General features: G+C 41.1%; 1 protein-coding gene across 3 annotated transcripts in view; it reads left to right on the top strand.

Annotated features, from left to right (window-relative positions):
- Positions 1 to 264: 264 nt before the first annotated feature.
- Positions 265 to 22409, top strand: part of LOC129822306 (CUE domain-containing protein 1-like) — a 68167-nt gene continuing 46022 nt past the window's right edge. Inside the window, exon 1 of one of the 3 annotated variants that reach the window (XM_055880476.1) lies at positions 265 to 593. The gene's annotated coding sequence lies outside the window, so the exon portion shown is untranslated. The other 2 variants (XM_055880473.1, XM_055880475.1) reach the window with 2 other exon arrangements.

The raw sequence follows: 22409 nt of genomic DNA, 5'->3' as shown, positions 1-22409 counted from the left end.
ATATCCCAGGAAAAAATAATCTAGCAGGACAAATTAAATAGGACAAATTAGCTAGCAGGTGCAAGCTAACTACCTAAATTGCCATACATTGCCATTTCAATGCTTTTCGACCTGTTCCCAAATTAATGTCATTGGTTCAGAGTTTGTTTTGATATTTTAACCTGTGTGTCGTGATCGCGTTTGGTGTAGGGGGGCAAAATACATTTATGCTCGATGGCGCACGCGCGCAGCCGGTCTGGGTTCCGTGTATCAGTAACGTTAATAGGCTACCCTTTCTCATGCGCTCACTGCTGTATTTCTCCCATTTCTCCGATAGGAAGCTGTGTCGTTCTTTGTTTCTGGGACAACACGATGCAGGCTCTGTGCCTCCGACTGACAGACATTTTTTCTCTCCATTGCTCTGGTTTACTACTATTATCAGCCAACATAAGGACAGTTTTGTGGACAGTTCTCTGTTGCAATAATTCGGACTATCAAAACACAGGCACTAAAGGGAGTCACCGACAATCTGTTTTTGTCAATAAAAAAAACATTCACAGGAGAAATCACCGTCGTAGTTCCCCTTCGGAAACCATTTGTCTGCTTTTCAATTAGTAAGTAACATTAGCTACATTTGTTGTTTTCTAGCTAGCTAGCAAGTTATGCTATCAGGAATAACCACATTAGCTAACGCCAGCTAGATGCCAATTTGTTTTAGTTGCTAAGTGATTTAAAACAGACAACGAACGAACGTTTTAAGTGTTCACAGTTTACGAAGATTATGAATATCTAAAGGACACTGCGTAAGGTGAACCTTGATGGATTTTTTCATGGTGGAATTGGGAGTCAGCGAGGCCCTAAGAACAGAAGCGTCCCAGGATTGCACCATTGCACCTTTGTCACAGATAGAACAAGGGTTAGTTATAAACATATTTTGTTGTGTCCCGAGTAGTTAACGTTACCGTTAGTTATCTAGCTAGTGAACAGAGATGTACTTGCTTGTCTTAACTAAATGCTATCGTATTCGCATCATACCTTTTATGTGCACTACAGTATTGCAGCCAGCTAATTTATTGCAATGCCGACATCTACAGTTTCCATTCCCTTCACACAATCCACTTCATTAAGCTAACTAACGTTAGTTTGCATTCACTGATTTAGCTGACAAACGTTAGCTGTCCTCATGAGCAGTAAATGTTAGAGAATGTTTTAATATCATAAACTCAAATCCTAAACAAACATCATATAAAGGTAACTGCCAAAGTAAAGGAAACACTTGGTTAAATGAGTGATACAAGGTATTACGAAAGTATTTGCTTAAACACAGGTGTGGTTCCTGAGTTAATTAAGCATTTAACATCCCATCATGTTTATGGTCAAGTATAACAATGCCCAGTTGCCCATTTTTGGGGGGCTACCATGGCTAGAAGAAGAGATCTCAGTGACTTTGAAAGAGGGGTCTCAAAGGAGCATAGGGGGTTTAAAGTGTGTGTCAGTCAGTCACCCGATCTCAACCCAATTGAACACTTATTTAGATTATGGAGCTGTGTCTGAGAGCGTTTTCCACCACTATCAACAAAATACCAAATTATGTAATTTCTCGTGGAAGAAGGGTGTTGCAGCCCTCCAATAGAATTCCAGACACTTGTAGAATCAATGCCAAGCTGCATTGAAGTTGTTCTGGTGGCTCGTGGTGGCCCAACACCCAATCAAGACACTTTACACCATTTGATTTATGTTGGTGTTTCTTTTATTTTGTCAGTTATCTGCAGTTGACAGGAATTTGTTCATAAAGCCATCTAGCAGCACGTGCCTGATTTTAGTCAGCAACACAAACCAAGAAAGCTGCTAGAGCAATGTTGTGATGTTTAATAACGTCACACTGTAAAGATGTATTTACCATCAATAAGATGCAGAGACTTACATTATCTCACATAGTATATTATGAAAGTTCACATGTGCCAACAAAGCTTTCACAATAAAATGGTAAGTAAGGCTAGTTTATCGATTATTATGGAATTATAGTGCCTTTTTATCATGAATGTGCTCAAAATATGTTCTGGCTGTCATTCCTACACTATGCCAGCTAAACAGTGCAACATTATTGATGGTGTTCATAAGATGTCCAAGCATGTCTTTGTCAAGAATGATGACATTTTCATGTAACACAGACTGCTCTGATATGTCCAAAATATCTTGGCTGCTTTAATGCCACTCTGTCTTAAGTCTGAACTGAGAATACATTAAATATTCCTCTTTTCGTGCTCTTGGATATCTAGGTTTCAAAATATTCCGGCTCAGGAGTTTGTTCACACTTTGGGCACCTCGTCTTTGGTTGACTGTTTTCCATAGAACAGTTTCAGACGACAGCCCGTGAATTGGCCGGTGAGGCTGAACAGAACTCACAACCATGTTTCCAGATGAGTGGCAGATGCGCTTATCGTTCAATAGAAATGTTTTGGACCACTGCCTATGGCTTGAGAGATCAGAGATGGTATTCTGAAGGTTTGCACTTCAGTTGGCCTCGCTCTCTCCATCCTGCTCTGATGTCCCAGAGCGTGCCAAAGTGAACTGATTGTTGTGGTTAAAATGCTCCCCCATCTTTTGAAAATGTGGACATTTATCAATACTGTGAAGCCAATCATGTGGATGGATCAACAATTTAAAATTAGTATATGTTTGGTAATGGGCCTACTTTACGTAAAGTGTTACCTGTGTAGCAGCGTTAATGTTAGCTGCCAATTGCAGGCTTTTGCCCCCCCCACCACCCCAAAATAATAATAATAATATGAAAAGCCGAATAAACTGTTGCTGGCCAAAATGACCGGCAGAAAAAACATCCATTGAAAAATAATGCTGTTTATTCATGGATGGAAATACCAGTCGATGTACAGTGCATTTGGAAAGTATTCAGACCCCTTGACTTTTTCCACATTTTGTTACGTTACAGCCTTATTCTAAAATTGATTGAATTGTTTTTTGTTCCCCACCATCAATCTACACACAAAGCAAACATTTTTTCTCTCCAAATGTATAATAAAAAACCGGAAGTATTACATTTACGTAAGTATTCAGACCCTTTAGTGAGTACTTTGTTGAAGCACCGTTGGCAGCGATTACTGCCTTGAGTCTTCTTGGGTATGACGCTACAGGCTTGGCACACCTGTATTTGGGGAGTGTCTTCCATTCTTCTCTGCAGATCCTCTCAAGCTCTGTCAGTTTGACTGGGGAGCGAAGCACAGATGTTTTCATGTCTCTCCAGAAATGTTTGATCGGGTTCAAGTCCGGGCTCTGACTGGGCTACTCAAGGACTTTCAGAGACTTGTCCCGAAGGTGCTCCTTGGTTATATTTATCCTACCATTTCTACTGTTCTGCGTGCCAGTTATGATTTTCATATGCACACTTTCATGGAAAAGTTTTATTTAAATAATAACGTTTTAGTTTCTCAAAATTGTCAAGTGGTTAATCAAAAAATCGGAATAAAAATTATATATTCTAAAAGTTAAGTCAACTAATACGTGATCACCAGCCTCTGTTTTATGGACACAAGATCCGTTGGCGGCTTAAGAAATGAGCGCATGAAACACTTAGCTAATAGGCCAATGCTGCAGAAGGCTTATAATTTCCATTGCTCTTTCACACCAAGGATCAGTTATTATCGAGGGGGAGATTGTTGGAAAGATTTTTCAAATATCTTACTGTGAGGAACTATAGTTTTAATATACACTGCTCAAAAAAATAAAGGGAACACTTAAACAACACAATGTAACTCCAAGTCAATCACACTTTTGTGAAATCAAACTGTCCACTTAGGAAGCAACACTGATTGACAATACATTTCACGTAGACGTAGGACGTAGACGGCGGACGTAAAGGTAATGGCGGACTGAACGAAGTTATGTAGAGCACCTCAAGATAAAACATAATATTCGAAATATCTGCTAAATTAGACTAAAATATTAGCACTAAATAATCTGGTGGGTGATAACCTTCAATCTGGATAATAACACAAAACAAATCCTAAGACTAGAGACATTTATCGACAAATATTACGAAAACAAGCAACACCCAAACATGACGGAGAATAAGACAGGGGAACCGAATCAAAAACGAAAACGTGACTCCTCAACCGACACTGATGATCTAATATTCTCAACACCAGCAATGGTAAAGGTCGAAACCGATCTGTTAAAATCAATAAATGACAAACTGGGTATACTTGAATTAGTTAGTAAAGATATAAAAGACTTGAAGGCAAGCCTAGAGATGAGTGATGAAAAAGCTGCAACATTGGAGAAGGAAACACACGCGCTAAAAGTGACGGTCAATAAGATTGAAACCGAAATGAATGAATTTAAAAAGGAGAACAACGTTCTGAAAGAATGCTTACTGGACATACAAACTAGATCCATGAGAGAGAATTTGGTACTTACAGGTATCCAAGAGAAAGAAGGAGAGGTTCCTGAATCTGTAGTTAGAGAGTTCCTTTTTGCAGCGCTTCAGATTCCACGCGAAGTTATCGATAAGATCCAACTTGAACGTGTACACCGCCTCGGACAGAGAGGGCAGAGGTACGAACGCCCAATCGTTGCCAAATTTGCTTCATTTAAAGATAAAATAATGGTTAAAAGCCTGGATAAAAGACTTGCTGGGACCAAAATTGGCATGAATGATCAGTTTCCGAAAGAAATTGCAGAACGGCGCAAAGTTCTGTATCCAATTTTCAAAGAAAATAGATTAAAAGCGAAACGAGTAGCTCTCGTCGTGGATAAACTATATATTGATAACCAGTTGTTCAGAGACACAAAGATTACTCCATGGTTATTTTAAAAATTACAAAGTTCTCATAGATGAGGAAAATAAACACAATTCAAGCCCGGTTACTGATTGTAACAATACAATACAAAATATAGCTTTTCTATAAATCTTCACATATAACTAATTGAACACAAGCACTATTTCTACATAGTGAAGATAAAAACTAAGTAAAAAGAAGGCACATTATGTGTGGATGGTGTGGTGTGTGTTTATTTTTATTTGTTATGTTTGGAAAGTTGAGTGAGTGAGTAATGAAATAGTTGCATATCCCAGAGCCAGTGTATTGCTGTGGGCCTGGTATGAGAGGGCTTTCAATGTTGTTCAAATGATGGATATACTTTTATAATGAATTATACGTCTTATTTATTTATTGTCCTCTCATGGGGAACTACATTTTTAAAATAAATTATATCTAATTATTTATTATCCTATTTTAATGGTACGGTCCGTGGCCCTATACCCTAAACACCGACATGAATGGCCCAGATACTAAGGAGAAGTCCCTAACTGTTTTATGTGCATGCTGTAAACGGTCTGTATGCAGCCAAAATGAGGACAGGAACCATGAGCAGCACTGCCCCCTCAAGATTCTGAGCCTGCTTGGCAGGGTTGGTCCTGCAAAGCCAAAGCCCCCTAAAGGGAGAGCATAATAAACAAGGAAATTCTCAAAGCTGCTAATGAGAACCTTGACGACCTTGTACCTAGCCGGTGGGGATTCCGGTGGGGTGCCCCCACCCAGGCAGTGGCAGTGCTGGCAACACTAGCTGCAGTAACCCATGGGGAGGGGGTCACACTCGGAAATTCAGAGAGGGGGTATATTATTGTGGCCCTGGTGGCACGAAACCAATCGGACTGCATGGAGATGCTTGGGCACATGGTCAAAATGGATGACCGTATTGTGGGTGTTTCAGGAAGAAGGTGTACATTTGACCTCCATCATCTAGGATGTGACAATGGTAAATAAATCTCTACATTTATGCTCATTTTTTGCGCGGTCTTGCAGGCCTTCTCATGCAGCTGCAACTGCAAGTACATTTGTAAATCATGACCCATCTTGAGTTGGGCTCTGGGATGGTGCAATTGTTGAGAGGGTGAGCTTATGGTTGTGTGGGGGTAAGGGCTGAATGTGTGTGGGTGTATGTGTGTATCCCACAACTGTTGCGAAGGAAGAAGTAAAAGATGTTAGGGACTATAGAGGATGATTCACAGCAATATGTAATAAAAATCGAGGTGAGGGCGATGGAAATGCATTTGGCAATGGATCTGCTTCGGTTCGGTGGATGGTGCTGTGTGCACTTTTCGAAGGATGGATCCCAGTCGGTCCGGGGCTGTGCGATGCGGGGGGTCGGGGGTGGTCTGCCGGGCATTGGGATGACAACCCAACTCGAGATGGGGGCTTTTGGCGGGTGGAATAGTGGGGACCAATTGGAGGTTTGCTTAGTGGAGATGCAAATGTCATGGTACAACTATATAGACACTCAATCATTATGTTACTTTTTAATAGGACGTTTACAAACATATATTTTGATAGAAATAATTGAAAGGTGTGTCTCATTATGGTAAGTGGTGAAATAAGTATAGCCAGTTACAATTGTAATGGCTTAGCAGATAATAAGAAAAGACGATCAGTATTTACCTGGCTAAAAGAGAAGGATTATAATATCTACTGTTTACAGGAAACCCATTCGACAGTTTTAGATGAAGTTTTGTGGAAAAAGAACTGGGGGGGCAAAATATATTTCTCCCATGGGCAAAGAAATTCAAAAGGGGTGATGGTTTTAATTAATAATAACTTTGATCCAAATGTGCAACTTTTCCAAACAGATCCTCAAGGTAGATGGATTATTTTAAATATGTTATTGGACAATAAACATATATGGCTTATTAACCTATACGGTCTGAATAATGATGATCCAAGCTTCTTTGACAATATATATAAGAATGTATCAACTCTACAAGCAACACTAGACTCTATTATTATAGTGGGAGATTTTAATACGGTCTTAAATACCTCTATGGACCGGAAAGGAAATCACACTACAAACTATCACCCTCAGGCACTTAAGGAAATCAGGAATGTCATGGATGTATTGGAATTAGTGGATATATGGAGACTTAAATACCCTGACCTAGTGAGATATACATGGCGGAGGCTTAATCAAGCTAGTCGCCTTGACTACTTTCTTATATCATTCTCTCTGGCACCAAAAGTTAAAAAGTGTTTGATAGGGGACAGAATGCGGTCGGACCATCACATAATTGGCATATATATTACTCTTACAGAATTTCCACGTGGGTGAGGATATTGGAAATTTAATCAAAGCCTACTAGATGATAACTTGTTTAGAACTAGGACAGAAGAATTTATAACTGACTTTTTTAGACATAACATAGGTACAGCAGATCCCCATATTGTATGGGATACTTTTAAGTGTGCCTTTAGAGGCCATGCAATTCAGTACTCATCTATAAAACAAAAGCAATTTCGATCAAAAGAGTCCATATTAACAAAGGAAATTGAAGGACTAACAGTACCGTTAGATGACAATAAAAACGGTACCATAGAGGCACAGAATAAGTTAGAGGAAAAACAAAAAGAAATGGAGGAACTTATTCAAGAAAGATCCGGTGTAATATATTACAAAAATAAAGCGAACTGGATGGAATATGGGGAAAAATGCACCAAATTCTTTTTCAATCGTCAATATAGAAATGCTACCAAAAAAAACGTATTAAAACTTGTTACAAATGATGGAGTCACGCATGATTCACCAAATGATATTTTGAAAGAGGAAGTAAAGTACTTTAAGAATATATTTTCGTTTCAGGCTCCTCCATCTCCACTAACTGAAACTAATTGTATGGATTTTTTCCCTAATAATAATGTAAAATTAACATCTGTACAGAAAGACTCATGTGAAGGCCTAATTACAGAGGAGGAACTACTTGATGCAATTGGGGCCTTTAAGGATGGGAAAACTCCAGGACTGGATGGCATACCAGTGGAAGTATACAATTTTTTTTTTGATATACTCAAAGGACCATTATTAGCTTGTTTTAACCACTCCTATATAAATGATAGATTATCAGACACGCAACAAGAAGGTGTGATATCATTATTACTGAAACAGGACCCAAGTGGTATATATAAAGATCCAGTCCATTTAAAAAATTGGAGACCTCTTACACTTCAGTGTTGTGATGCAAAAATCCTAGCAAAATGCTTGGCGCATAGAATAAAAAAAGTTTTGTCAGATATTATTCATCCTAATCAGACAGGTTTTTTACATGGACGATACATTGGAGATAATATAAGGCAAGTACTGGAAACAATGGAACACTATGAAATATCGGGGACACCAGGCCTGGTTTTCATAGCTGATTTTGAAAAGGCTTTTGATAAAGTACGACTGGAGTTTATATATAAATGCCTAGAATATTTCAATTTTGGGGAATCTCTTATAAAATGGGTAAAAATTATGTATAGTAACCCTAGGTGTAAAATAGTAAATAATGGCTACATCTCAGAAAGTTTTAAACTATCTAGAGGAGTAAAACAAGGTTGTCCACTATCGGCATATCTATTTATTATTGCCATCGAAATGTTAGCTGTTAAAATTAGATCAAACATTAATATTAAGGGATTAGAAATTCAGGGCCTAAAAACTAAGGTGTCATTGTACGCAGATGATTCATGTTTTCTTTTAAAACCACAATTAGAAACTCTCCACGGCCTCTTAGAGGATCTAGATACATTTGCTATCCTCTCTGGATTAAAACCAAATTATGATAAATGTACCATATTACGTATTGGATCACTAAAAAATACACATTTTACATTGCCATGTAGTTTACCAATTAAATGGTCTGACGGTGATGTGGACATACTCGGTATACAAATCCCAAAAGAAAGAAATGATCTCACTCCAATAAATTTTTATAGAAAGTTAGCAAAAATAGATAAGATCTTGCTACCATGGAAAGGAAAATACCTGTCTATTTGTGGGAAAATCACCCTGATTAACTCTTTAATCATATCACAGTTTACCTATTTGCTTATGGTTTTGCCTACACCTAGTGACCTACTTTTTAAATTATATGAACAAAAAATATTAAATTTTATTTGGAACGGCAAGCCAGATAAAATTAAAAGGGCCTATTTATATAACGAATATGAATTCGGAGGGCAGAAATTATTAAATATTAAAGCATTAGACCTCTCACTAAAGGCATCAGTCATACAAAAGTTATACTTAAATCCAAACTGGTTCTCTAGTAGATTGGTACGAATGTCTCATCCTATGTTCAAGAAGGGCCTTTTTCCCTTTATTCAGATTACACCTGCTCACTTTCGGTTGCTTGAAAAGGAAATAATTTCCAAAATATCTTTATTTTTTAAACAAGCCTTAGAAAGTTGGTTGCAATTTCAGTTTAATCCACCTGAAAGGACGGAACAAATAGTACAACAAATCTTGTGGTTCAATTCAAATATAGTAATTGATAAAAAAACTGTATTTATCGAAGAAATGTTTAAAAAAGGTATAATTTTTGTGAATGATATCATAAATAGGACTGGTGGAGTAATGTCACACATGCAGCTAACACAGACATATGGAAATGTCTGCCCTACCCAAAATTACAACCAATTAATTGCGGCATTATCACAAAAATGGAAGAGGCAGGTGGAAGGGGATAAAAAGTAAGGAACTTGTATGTCGGCCTTATATTAAAGAACATAAATGGTTAAAGAAAAGTGTGATAAATAAAAACATATACCAATTTCATTTAAGGACCAAAAAACTTACAGCTGTGCCATATAAATTGCAAAATAGTTGGGAAGAGATTTTTGATGTACCCATTCCATGGCACATGGTTTATAAATTGATACGCAAAACAACGCCGGATTCAAAACTTCGAATTTTTCAATTTAAATTATTGTACAAAATTCTTGCAACTAATAGAATGTTATATATATGGGGGATACAATCTTCCCAGCTCTGTAGATTCTGCTGTGAGGAGGCAGAGTCATTAGACCATTTATTTTGGTATTGTCCGCATGTAGCTCGTTTTTGGTCACAGGTCCAGGAATGGTTGAAGAATTGCAACATTTGCGTAGAACTAACGCTACAGATAGCAATACTGGGGGATTTGAAAAGCCATAGTCAATCAATCAATAATATAATAATTATTTTAGCAAAAATGTTTATTTTTAATTTACAATCCGTGGAAGCTATGAGAATAGGAAGATTCAAATCTTTTGTGAAGCATCACAGCACAGTTGAAAAATATATGGCAAATAAAAATCTGAAATGGATGATGTTGGAAGATAGATGGGAAAGGTTGAGTGGAGCTGAAGGGTGGGACTAATAACAAGATAAACAATGTAGGGCATACGGGATCTGTGAAATGTGTATAGGTGCGGAGCTATTGTGAAATAGCACAGTTACAAGTGGAAATCAAACTGGATGGACAACAGAAATAGAGGAAGGGCTAAGAACAAACAAGAGAGAACTATTATAAAGTAGACTGTGTCTGTAAAATGTGTATAAGATGTATAAATTGAAGGTAAAAACAGAAATGTTTATCAGTTTACTCCAATTGGGGGATCGGTGGTAGGGTTTGCGGGGAATAATAATAAAGGTATACTCTTTAAAAAAAGTATGTATGTCTATGTAGGTATGTGTATGTATATATGTGTATATGTATGCATACGTGAATGGATATATTTACCCAAAAAAATATGGGGGATTGGAAATGATGCAGACAATTACATTGGAAGCAACATTCTTTCCGCAATATTAAGCTGATCCACCCACCAAAAAAGAAAAAAAAAACACTTAAACAACACAATGTAACTCCAAGTCAATCACACTTCTGTGAAATCAAACTGTCCACTTAGGAAGCAACACTGATTGACAATCAATTTCACATGCTGTTGTGCAAATGGAATAGACAACAGGTGGAAATTATAGGCAATTAGCAAGACACCCCCAATAAAGGAGTGGTTCTGCAGGTGGTGACCACAGACCACTTCTCAGTTCCTATGCTTCCTGGCTGATGTTTTGGTCACTTTTGATTGCTGGCGGTGCTTTCACTCTAGTGGTAGCATGAGACGGAGCCTACAACCCACACAAGTGGCTCAGGTAGTGCAGCTCATCCAGGATGGCACATCAATGCGAGCTGTGGCAAGAAGGTTTGCTGTGTCTGTCAGCGTAGTGTCCAGAGCATGGAGGCGCTACCAGGAGACAGGCCAGTACATCAGGAGACGTGGAGGAGGCCGTAGGAGGGCAACAACCCAGCAGCAGGACCGCTACCTCCACCTTTGTGCCTTTGTGCAAGGAGGAGCAGGAGGAGCACTGCCAGAGCCCTGCAAAATGACCTCCAGCAGGCCACAAATGTGCATGTGTCTACTCAAACGGTCAGAAACAGACTCCTTGAGGGTGGTATGAGGGCCCGACATCCACAGGTGGGGGTTGTGCTTACAGCCCAACACCGTGCAGGACGTTTGGCATTTGCCAGAGAGCACCAAGGTTGGCAAATTCGCCACTGCCGACCTGTGCTCTTCGTAGATGAAAGCAGGTTCACACTGAGCTCATGTGACAGAGTTTGGAGATGCCGTGGAGAACGTTCTGCTGCCTGCAACATCCTCCAGCATGACCGGTTTGGCGGTGGGTCAGTCATGGTGTGGGGTGGCATTTCTTTGGGGGGCCGCAGAGCCCTCTATGTGCTCGCCAGAGGTAGCCTGACTGCCATTAGGTACCGAGATGAGATCCGCAGACCCCTTGTGAGACCATATGCTGGTGCGGTTGGCCCTGGGTTCCTCCTAATGCAAGCCAATGCTAGACCTCATATGGCTGGAGTGTGTCAGCAGTTCCTGCAAGGGGAAGGCATTGATGCTATGGACTGGCCCGCCCGTTCCCCAGACCTGAATCCAATTGAGCACATCTGGGACATCATGTCTCGCTCCATCCACCAACGCCACATTGCACCACAGAATTTCCAGGAGTTGGCGGATGCTTTAGTCCAGGTCTGGGAGGAGATCCCTCAGGAGACCATACGCCACCTCATCAGGAGCATGCTCAGGCGTTGTAGGGAGGTCATACAGGCACGTGGAGGCCACACACACTACTGAGCCTCATTTTTACTTGTTTTAAGGACATTACATCAAAGTTGGATCAGCCTGTAGTGTGGTTTTCCACTTTAATTTTGAGTGTGACTCCAAATCCAGACCTCCATAGGTTGATAAATTTGATTTCCATTGATCATTTTTCTGTGATTTTGTTGTCAGCACATTCAACTATGTAAAGGAAAAAGTATTTAATAAGAATATTTCATTCATTCAGATCTAGGATGTGTTATTTTAGTGTTCCCTTTATTTTTTTGAGCAGTGTATTATCATTCACAATGAATGATAAAACACTTTCCTACCATAACTGTGGAAAGTAGTGGTGCTAAATTGCTCCCTCAACATGATCAGGACAGAGAAACCAGACAGACACATGCTCACATGGAGCGCTCCAAACAAAAGACAATTCAAAAATTTACAAATCTCATAAATTATGGTTATGAAATAAACCAAAACTTGTTTCTCACAAGTGTAGTGCGCAACATTTTCTCTCCAAGAATGAGAACAGTAAATGACATGCATTAACAGAAATGTATGTAACCAAATAACGATGACATATATATATAATTGGGAATAGATTTTTTAAATTATTATTAAATAAATAAAAAATAGCGAACAATTCACAATTGAGACAGTTGAGCCATTCTGGAAAGACACTCAGCTTCGCCACACACCACTCCCCGTCTCAACTTTATTTATTTTTTGTGTACTTTTTACCCCGTTTTCGTGATATTGTTGCTAAAGGCGAAGGTCGAGAGCCATGCGTCCTCCAAAACACGACCCTGCCAAGCCACACTGTTTTTTTGACACTTAACCCAGTATGTCGGAGGAAACACTGTAGAACTGGCAAATGAAGTCAGCGTGTGTGCGCCTGGCCCGCCACGAGTCGCTAGAGCGCGATGGGCCAAACCCTGCCCTAACCCGGACGATGCTGGGCCAGCCTGGGATCGAACCCGGGTCTGTAGTGACGCATGTAGTTGCAGTGCCTTAGACCTCTGCACCACTCGGGAGGCCATTGTCTCAATTTTTTTTTTATCATACTCAAGACACATTATCTTCACACATTTTAGATGGTTTTCACTGACATCTGTAACTCAATAATCAGCTAGGCCTATTGCCACGAAGCCAAATTCATAATCCTAGTCATATTAGCAACCCATCCTAATTGTTGCATTTTTAGATTCCCCCTCTTTCTAAATTTCTAACAGAGATTTTCATCTCTGTCACGTATGGAACCGATATCCGTTGCTCTGTTTAGATTGGTGCTTTCCCGCGAATTGCATTTTGGCAAATGTTTGAAAGTGACGTTTTATTGGCTGCTTCATTACATCAGTTCCATGTTCTGTTAAGATGCATTACCAGAATCTAAAAGTGATTTCTGTCATTCTAAGTAGAGTGGGTGGATGCCCTAATTGGTTATACCCCCAATGCATTTGGGTCTGGTAAATTTCTCAAATGGCCGGTAAATAAAAAATATTCCCGGTCACGTTGTCTGGCGCCACATTTTACGAACAGATACCCTGCTGCGTAGTAGCACTGTTATTACATTGCTATATAGTACTTTAGTAATTACACTGTTATTACATTGCTATATAGTGCTTTAGTAATTACACTTTTATTACATTGCTATATAGTACTTTAGTAATTACACTGTTATTACATTGCTATATAGTACTTTAGTAATTACACTGTTATTACATTGCTATATAGTACTTTAGTAATTACACTGTTATTAGATTGCTATATAGTACTTTAGTAATTACACTGTTATTAGATTGCTATATAGTGCTTTAGTAATTACACTTATTATATTGCTATATAGTGCTTTAGTAATTACCCTGTTATTACATTGCTATATAGTGCTTTAGTAATTACACTGTTATTGCATACTAATGGAGTTGAGTGGTTTTTGTCAGTTATTTAAATGTTTATTTCTATCTCCATTGAAACCCCCATAACCTCTGGATCTCTGTCTCCCACAAGGCCAATGGTCTGTCCATCCATGGGATGATCAGAGAAAGACTGATGGAGGAGGAGGCATGTTCAAAAAACCTGACCCCATCTTCTCATTTACGTCTGCTTGTTCCAGACAGCTGCTGCCACTCCCTTCCCCCCTCACAGTGTCCCCAGTTTGCATATGGCTCCTGAGTCCTGACCCTCTGTTTGGCCCTCCCAGGGGATGCTGGGAAAGGCAGGCAAACGGGCCAGAGTGAGGCCCATCTGAATAACCCCCCTTCTCCCCTGTTGTCCCCCTCTTATGTCACCCCACGGTAATCGTTAGTGGTCATGTGATGCCACATGGGAACGTTCTCCTCTATCCCAGAGTTCTGTGTGGATAAGGGGATGAAAGGGTTGGGCGGGGACCCATTGACTAGTATGGTCGGTCTATGGGCTGTTTTCACTACCTGCTGTAGCCCTACATTGATTTAATCTCTCTGTTTTATCATGAAATCTTTTAGTGAGTCTTAGTAACCATGGTATTAGCATCCAACTTTTTGACTGTGGAAAGTTTTGTTCTACCACTTTCTTCTGTGTTTAAAACAACTTAATATAAAGGTGCTTTCTGCTTTGACAGTAAAAAATACACAAGCCATTTATTTGCCATTTCATTAAAGGGTATCTCAAGCGCACTCTTCCCTGGGTTGTGTTGGGTGAAATTAGATTCATGAATCATCTCAGTGAGTTGTTCAACTCCCTCCCTGGGGTATTAGGAGGTAAAAACTGACAGATGCCCCAGAAAGGGCCTGCTATTACCATTATTGTCATTAGTTTTATAACGTGTGTTCTGACAGATGTAGCAGGCACACACATTTAAGGCTTCCAGGAAGACAGGAAGAGGAGGACGACAAATGGGAGAGGGAGGGTTGGTTGAAATTGCCAATAACACTTTTACTGACACCGATGTGCCCTCCACTCACTCACTCAGTCAAGCGCTCTCTAACATTCTATCTCTCGCTCTGCTCCCTCATTCACTCACTCTCTTCCTCCTCTGTTCCCAGAACCAGGTCATTGAACAGGAGGATTATGGGTTGTCACTGTCACAGTAGTCACTAGGTTTTGGTTCAGTGCTCTGTTGTCTCTGCTTTGTCTGTCCCACTCCCATCATGCTTATGGGTCACAAATGATTACTGTAATTGGTTCAGGGAGGCAGGCAGCGCTTTTTCTTGTTTTCCTACGTTTTTATTTTTACCTCTGACCTGGAAGTTGAAAGAATTCACCAATCCACGCTGCTGTTCAAAAAATGTTATTGGTCGTGTACATGTATTTTGCAGATGCTATCGCAGGTGCAGTGAAATGCTTATGTTTCTAGCTCCAACAGTGCAGTATACACTGATTATATAAAACCTTAGGAACACCTTCCTAATATTGAGATTTATTTATTTATTTATTTTATTTTTTATTTAACCTTTATTTAACCAGGTAGGCAAATTGAGAACACGTTCTCATTTACAATTGCGACCTGGCCAAGATAAAGCAAAGCAGTTCGACACATACAACAACACATAGTTACACATGGAGTAAAAACAAACATATAGTCAATAATACAGTGGGAAAAAAAATAAGTCTATATACAATGTGAGCAAGTGAGGTGAGATAAGGGAGGTGAAGGCAAACAGATATATGTATAAATAAATAAAATATAAAAAGGCCATGGAGGCGAAGTGAGTACAACACAGCAAGTAAAATAAAAACTAAAAAACACTGGAATGGTTGGTTTGCGTTGGAAGAAAGTGCAAAGTAGAGACAGAAATAATGGGGTGCAAAGGAGCAAAATAAATTAATAAATAAATACAGTAGGTAAAGAGGTAGTTGTTTGGGCTAAATTGTAGATGGGTTATGTACAGGTGCAGTAATCTATGAGCTGCTCTGACAGCTGGTGCTTAAAGCTAGTGAGGGAGATAGGTGTTTCCAGTTTCAGAGATTTTTGTAGTTCGTTCCAGTCATTGGCAGCAGAGAACTGGAAGGAGAGGCGTCCAAAGGAAGAATTGGTTTTGGGGGTGACTAGAGAGATATACCTGCTGGAGCGCGTGCTACAGGTAGGTGCTGCTATGGTGACCAGCGAGCTGAGATAAGGGGGGACTTTACCTAGCAGGGTCTTGTAGATGACCTGGAACCAGTGGGTTTGGCGACGAGTATGAAGCGAGGGCCAGCCAACGAGAGTGTACAGGTCGCAGTGGTGGGTAGTATATGGGGCTTTGGTGACAAAACGGATGGCACTGTGATAGACTGCATCCAATTTATTGAGTAGGGTTTTGGAGGCTATTTTGTAAATGACATCACCGAAGTCGAGGATTGGTAGGATGGTCAGTTTTACAAGGGTATGTTTGGCAGCATGAGTAAAGGATGCTTTGTTGCGGAATAGGAAGCCAATTCTAGATTTGACTTTGGATTGGAGATGTTTGATGTGGGTCTGGAAGGAGAGTTTACAGTCTAACCAGACACCTAGGTATTTGTAGTTGTCCACATATTCTAAGTCAGAGCCGTCCAAAGTAGTGATGTTGGACAGGCGGGCAGGAGCAGGCAGCGATCGGTTGAAGAGCATGCATTTGGTTTTACTTGTATTTAAGAGCAGTTGGAGGCCACGGAAGGAGAGTTGTATGGCATTGAAGCTCGCCTGGAGGGTTGTTAACACAGTGTCAAAAGAAGGGCCAGAAGTATACAGAATAGTGTCGTCTGCGTAGAGGTGGATCAGAGAATCACCAGCAGCAAGAGCGACATCATTGATGTAAACAGAGAAGAGAGTCGGTCCAAGAATTGAACCCTGTGGCACCCCCATAGAGACTGCCAGAGGCCCGGACAACAGACCCTCCGATTTGACACACTGAACTCTATCAGAGAAGTAGTTGGTGAACCAGGCGAGGCAATCATTAGAGAAACCAAGGCTGTCGAGTCTGCCAATGAGGATGTGGTGATTGACAGAGTCAAAAGCCTTGGCCAGGTCAATGAATACGGCTGCACAGTATTGTTTCCTATCGATGGCGGTTACGATATCGTTTATGACCTTGAGCGTGGCTGAGGTGCACCCATGACCAGCTCTGAAACCAGATTGCATAGCGGAGAAGGTGTGGTGTGATTCGAAATGGTCGGTAATCTGTTTGTTGACTTGGCTTTCGAAGACCTTAGAAAGGCAGGGTAGGATAGATATAGGTCTGTAGCAGTTAGGGTCAAGGGTGTCCCCCCCCCCTTTGAAAAGGGGGATAACCGCAGCTGCTTTCCAATCTTTGGGGATCTCAGACGACACGAAAGAGAGGTTGAAGAGGCTAGTAATAGGGGTGGCAACAATTTCAGCAGATAGTTTTAGAAAGAAAGGGTCCAGATTATCTAGCCCGGCTGATTTGTAAGGGTCCAGATTTTGCAGCTCATTAAGAACATCAGCTGACTGTATTTGGGAGAAAGAGAAATGGGGAAGGCTTGGGCGAGTAGCAGAGGGGAGGGCAGTGCTGTTGTCCGGGGTAGGGGTAGCCAGGTGGAAAGCATGGCCAGCCGTAGAAAAATGCTTATTGAAATTCTCAATTATAGTGGATTTGTCGGTGGTGACAGTGTTTCCTATCTTCAGAGCGGTTGGAAGCTGGGAGGAGGTGTTCTTATTCTCCATGGACTTTACGGTGTCCCAGAACTTTTTTGAATTTGTGTTGCAGGAAGCAAATTTCTGCTTGAAAAAGCTAGCCTTGGCTGTTCTAACTGCCTGTGTATATTGGTTTCTGGCTTCCCTGAAAAGTTGCATATCACGGGGGCTGTTCGATGCTAATGCAGAACGCCATAGGATGTTTTTCTGATGGTTAAGGGCAGTCAGGTCAGGAGAGAACCAAGGGCTATATCTGTTCCTGGTTCTAAATTTCTTGAATGGGGCATGCTTATTCAAGATGGTGAGGAAGGCATTTTTAAAAAATGACCAGGCATCCTCTACTGACGGGATGAGATCAATATCCTTCCAGGATATCCCGGCCAGGTCGATTAGGAAGGCCTGCTCGCTGAAGTGTTTCAGGGAGCGTTTGACAGTGATGAGTGGAGGTCGTTTGACCGCTGACCCATTACGGATGCAGGCAATGAGGCAGTGATCGCTGAGATCTTGGTTGAAAACAGCAGAGGTGTATTTGGAGGGCAAGTTTGTTAGGATGATATCTATGAGGGTACCCGTGTTTACGGAATTGGGGTGGTACCTGGTAGGTTCATTGATAATTTGTGTGAGATTGAGGGCATCAAGCTTAGATTGTAGGGTGGCTGGGGTGTTGAGCATGTTCAAATTTAGGTCGCCTAGCAGCACGAGCTCTGAAGATAGATGGGGGGCAATCAGTTCACATATAGTGTCCAGAGCACAGCTGGGGGCAGAGGGTGGTCTATAGCAGGCGGCAACGGTGAGAGACTTGTTTTTAGAGAGGTGGATTTTTAAAAGTAGAAGTTCAAATTGTTTGGGAACAGACCTGGATAGTATAACAGAACTCTGCAGGCAGTCTTTGCAGTAGATTGCAACACCGCCCCCTTTGGCCGTTCTATCTTGTCTGAAAATATTGTAATTGGGGATAAAAATGTCTGAATTTTTGGTGGTCTTTCTAAGCCAGGATTCAGACACGGCTAAAACATCCGGGTTGGTAGAGTGTGCTAAAGCAGTGAACAAAACAAACTTAGGGAGGAGGCTTCTAATGTTAACATGCATGAAGCCAAGGCTATTACGGTTACAGAAGTCATCAAAAGAGAGCGCCTGGGGAATAGGAGTGGAGTCAGGTACTGCAGGGCCTGGATTCACCTCTACATCACCAGAGGAACAGAGGAGAAGTAGGATAATGGTACGGCTAAAAGCTATGAGAATTGGTCGCCTAGAGCTACTAGAGCAGAGAGTAAAAGGAAGTTTCTGGGGGCGATAAAATAGTTTAAAGGAATAATGTACAGACAAAGGTATGGTAGGATGTGAATACAGTGGAGGTAAACCTAGGTATTGAGTGATGATGAGAGAGATCTTGTCTCTAGAAACATCATTGAAACCAGGTGATGTCATCGCATATGTGGGTGGTGGAACTGATAGGTTGGATATGGTATAGAGAGCAGGGCTAGAATCTCTACAGTGAAATAAGCCAATAAACACTAACCAGAACAGCAATGGACAAGGCATATTTACATTAAGGAGAGGCATGCTTAATCGAGTGATCAGTAAGGGTCCAGTGAGTAGAGGTTGGTTGGGGTCGTGGCGATCCAGACAGCTGGCCGGGTATATGGCTATCGGTAGCAGCATAGGATGGAGGTCTGTTTGTAGATACCTCGTGCGTTTCCGTCGGTAGGTTCCGTGTAGTGGGGTTTTGTTCAGATAGCAGCCGATAGGACAGCTAACGATTAGCGGGCCTCAGGTGAGCGTTCAGGTAACGTCGGGACGGATTTGCCGGTTGGATAAATCCCTCGGGCAGATAACGTCGGCAGTCAGTCGTGAAGGCCCGGTGGGGTTCCGTATCTGCAGCAGCAACAAAAGAAACGGGTCCGGATGGTGATGGAACTCCTCAGCTGGCTAGCTCCAGCATGATTTGAGTTTGCTCCGGGGTCGACGTAAGCCAATAGTCACACGGTATGCAGCTAGCTAGCTGCGAAATCAAGGTGCAAGTGTCCAGAGCCTGCGGTTGGAATCCGGGGAAACTGAGAGAAAAAAAGTCCCGGAATGCTTCGGTCCGAGTCGCGTTGCACAAAAGTGCCGGTAGATTATCGAGCTAAAGGAATAGCTGATGACCGCAAAACGTGGGCAGCTGAAACACCAACGCTAGCTAGCAAACCGGCTAATTTCGGGGCAGCTACAGATTAGCTTCTGGCTAGCTATCGGAGTAGCTTCTGGTTAGCTATCAGGCTTGCTTCTGAATTAGCCCCTGGCTATCTTCCACGATGGATTTTCAGATTGAGGTAAATAATACTTAATGTAATTGGTGAAGCGGGTTGCAGGAAAGCTTTTGCAGGAAAGCTTTTGTAGTTGAGTTCTTGGATAATAAAATAAATAAAAGATATGTGAAGAAAAGGTGTAAATATATATATATATACAGGACACGACAAGACAATACGGAAAAGACGTCTGAACTGCTAAGCCACCTTGGATGCTAAGCCACCTTGGATGCCTTGGCATCCCCTTTTGCCCTCAGAACAGCTTCAATTGGTCAGAGCATGGACTCTACAAGGTGTTAAAAAGCGTTCCATAGGGATGCTGGCCCATGTTGACTCCATTGCTTCCAACAGTTGTGTGAAGTTGGCTGGATGTCCTTTGGGTGGTGGACCATTCTTGATACACGGGACACTGTTGAGCATGAAAAACCCGGCAGCATTGCAGTTCTTGACACACTCAAATTATTGTGTCTGGCGCCTATTACCATACCCCGTTCAAAGGCACTTACGTCTTTTGTTTTTCCCATCCACCCTCTGAATGGCACACATACACAATCCATTTCTCAAGGCTTAAAATTCCTTCTTTAAATTAACATCTCTCCTCCCCTTCATCTACACCAGGTATTCCCAAACTGAGGTACAATGCCGTTGGGGGTACGCCAAATAAAAATGTGATTCACATAGAAAAAAATATTTATACATATTTTTTAAATAAATACATTTCTTCACATTTTCAAACAGTACATTTATATTTTGCAACAGGGCTATACATTTGTTTGTTTTTTCTCGCCTGAGTAGCCTTGTTTCACTGCCAAAAGTAAAATTAAACCATCTAATATTCAGCGAAATAACAACACAATGTCAAATACTGGTAGCCTAGTCAAATAATTAACATCCAATCACATTAACCGTTACTCTCTCGCAGGAAACCTTCACTCTTGCGTAGACATTTAGAAACGAAACATGACAATTTGAAAAATAAGCCACAGGAGTTTTTTGAGCGAGAATAAAGACGACTTTAGAGCAGTAAGACATGTATAAAAGCAACAGATACCATTAATAAGAAGGGGCTAGAAGCATCTTATATGGTGAGCTACTGAGTGGCTAGGACAGGCAAGCCCCATACTATTGTGTAGGACTTTATTCTTCTTGCTGCCGTAGATATGGCTGGGACAATGCTGGGGGAAAAGGCCCAAAAAACTATACAGACAATGCCTTCATCAAACAACACTGTTTCATGATGCATCAGTGACATGGCAGGAGATGTTTTGAAACAATTACTGCTTCGCATACAAGCCAGTGAATTATATGCATTACAGCTGGATGAGTCAACAGATGTGGCAGGCCTGCCACAGCTCCTGGTATATGTCTGTTACGTTTATGGGGGGTCAATTAAGGAAGACATCCTCTTCTGCAAACCACTGGAAACCAGGACAACATGAGAGGATATTTTTAAAGTACTGGACAGCTTTGTGACATCAAATGGACTTTGGTGGTCAAGAGGTGTTGATATCTGTACGGATGGTGCAAAAGCCATGACAGGGAGACATAATGGAGTGGTAACACGCGTGCAAGCAGTTGCTCCCGATGGCACTTGGATACACTGCAGCATCCACAGAGAGGCTCTTGCTGCCAAGGGAATGGTTAACTTTGTTAATATACTCTTGTGTATTTTCTGTACAATGCAATAATATGGGTAGCGATCATGTAACACTTTTACAACATACAGAAGTGCGCTGGTCATCAAGGGGCAAAGTATTGACATGTTTTTTTAAATTGAGAGACAAGCTTAGTTTTCTTTACTGACCATCATTTTCACTTGTCTGACCGCTTGCATGTTGAGTTTCTCACACGACTGGCCTTTCTGGGTGATGTTTTTTCTTGCCTGAATGATCTGAATCTAGGATTACAGGGACTCTCCGCAATATAGTCAATGTGCGGGACAAAATTGAGGCTATGATTAAGAAGTTGGAGCTCTTTTCTGTCTGCATTAACAACACACAGATAGTACAACATACAGGTCTTTCCATCATCGTATGATTTATTTTGTGTGCAAATGAACTCAAACTTATGGACAATGCCAAATGTGATATAGCGAAGCACCTGAGTGAGCTGGGTGCGCAATAACGCAAGTACTTCCCCAAAACGGACGACACAAACAACTGTATTCTTTATCCCTTTCATGCCCTGCCTCCAGTCCACTTACCAATATCTGAACAAGAGAGCCTCATCAAAATTGCAACAAGCGGTTCTGTGAAAATTGAATTGAATCAGAAGCCACTGCCAGATTTCTGGATAGGGCCTACGCTCAGAGTTTCTTGCCTTGGAAAATCTCGCTGTTAAGACGCTGATGCCCTTAGTAACCACGTACCTATGTGAGAGTGGATTCTCGGCCCTCACTAGCATGAAAACTAAATACAGGCACAGACTGTGTGTGGAAAACTATTTAAAACTGAGACTCTCTCCAATACAACCCAACATTGCAGAGTTATGTGCATCCTTTCAAGCACACCCTTCTCATAATGTTTTATGAACTAATAAGGTTTTATATGTAAGATGGCTAAGTAAAGAGCAAAATTATTGTATTATATTATTATTTGTGCCCTTGTACTATAAGAGCTCTTTGTCACTTCC

Source organism: Salvelinus fontinalis, chromosome 24 (genome assembly GCF_029448725.1).
Source record: "Salvelinus fontinalis isolate EN_2023a chromosome 24, ASM2944872v1, whole genome shotgun sequence".
Lineage (NCBI taxonomy): Eukaryota > Metazoa > Chordata > Actinopteri > Salmoniformes > Salmonidae > Salvelinus > Salvelinus fontinalis.
This window is presented reverse-complemented; position numbering and strand designations above follow the sequence as displayed.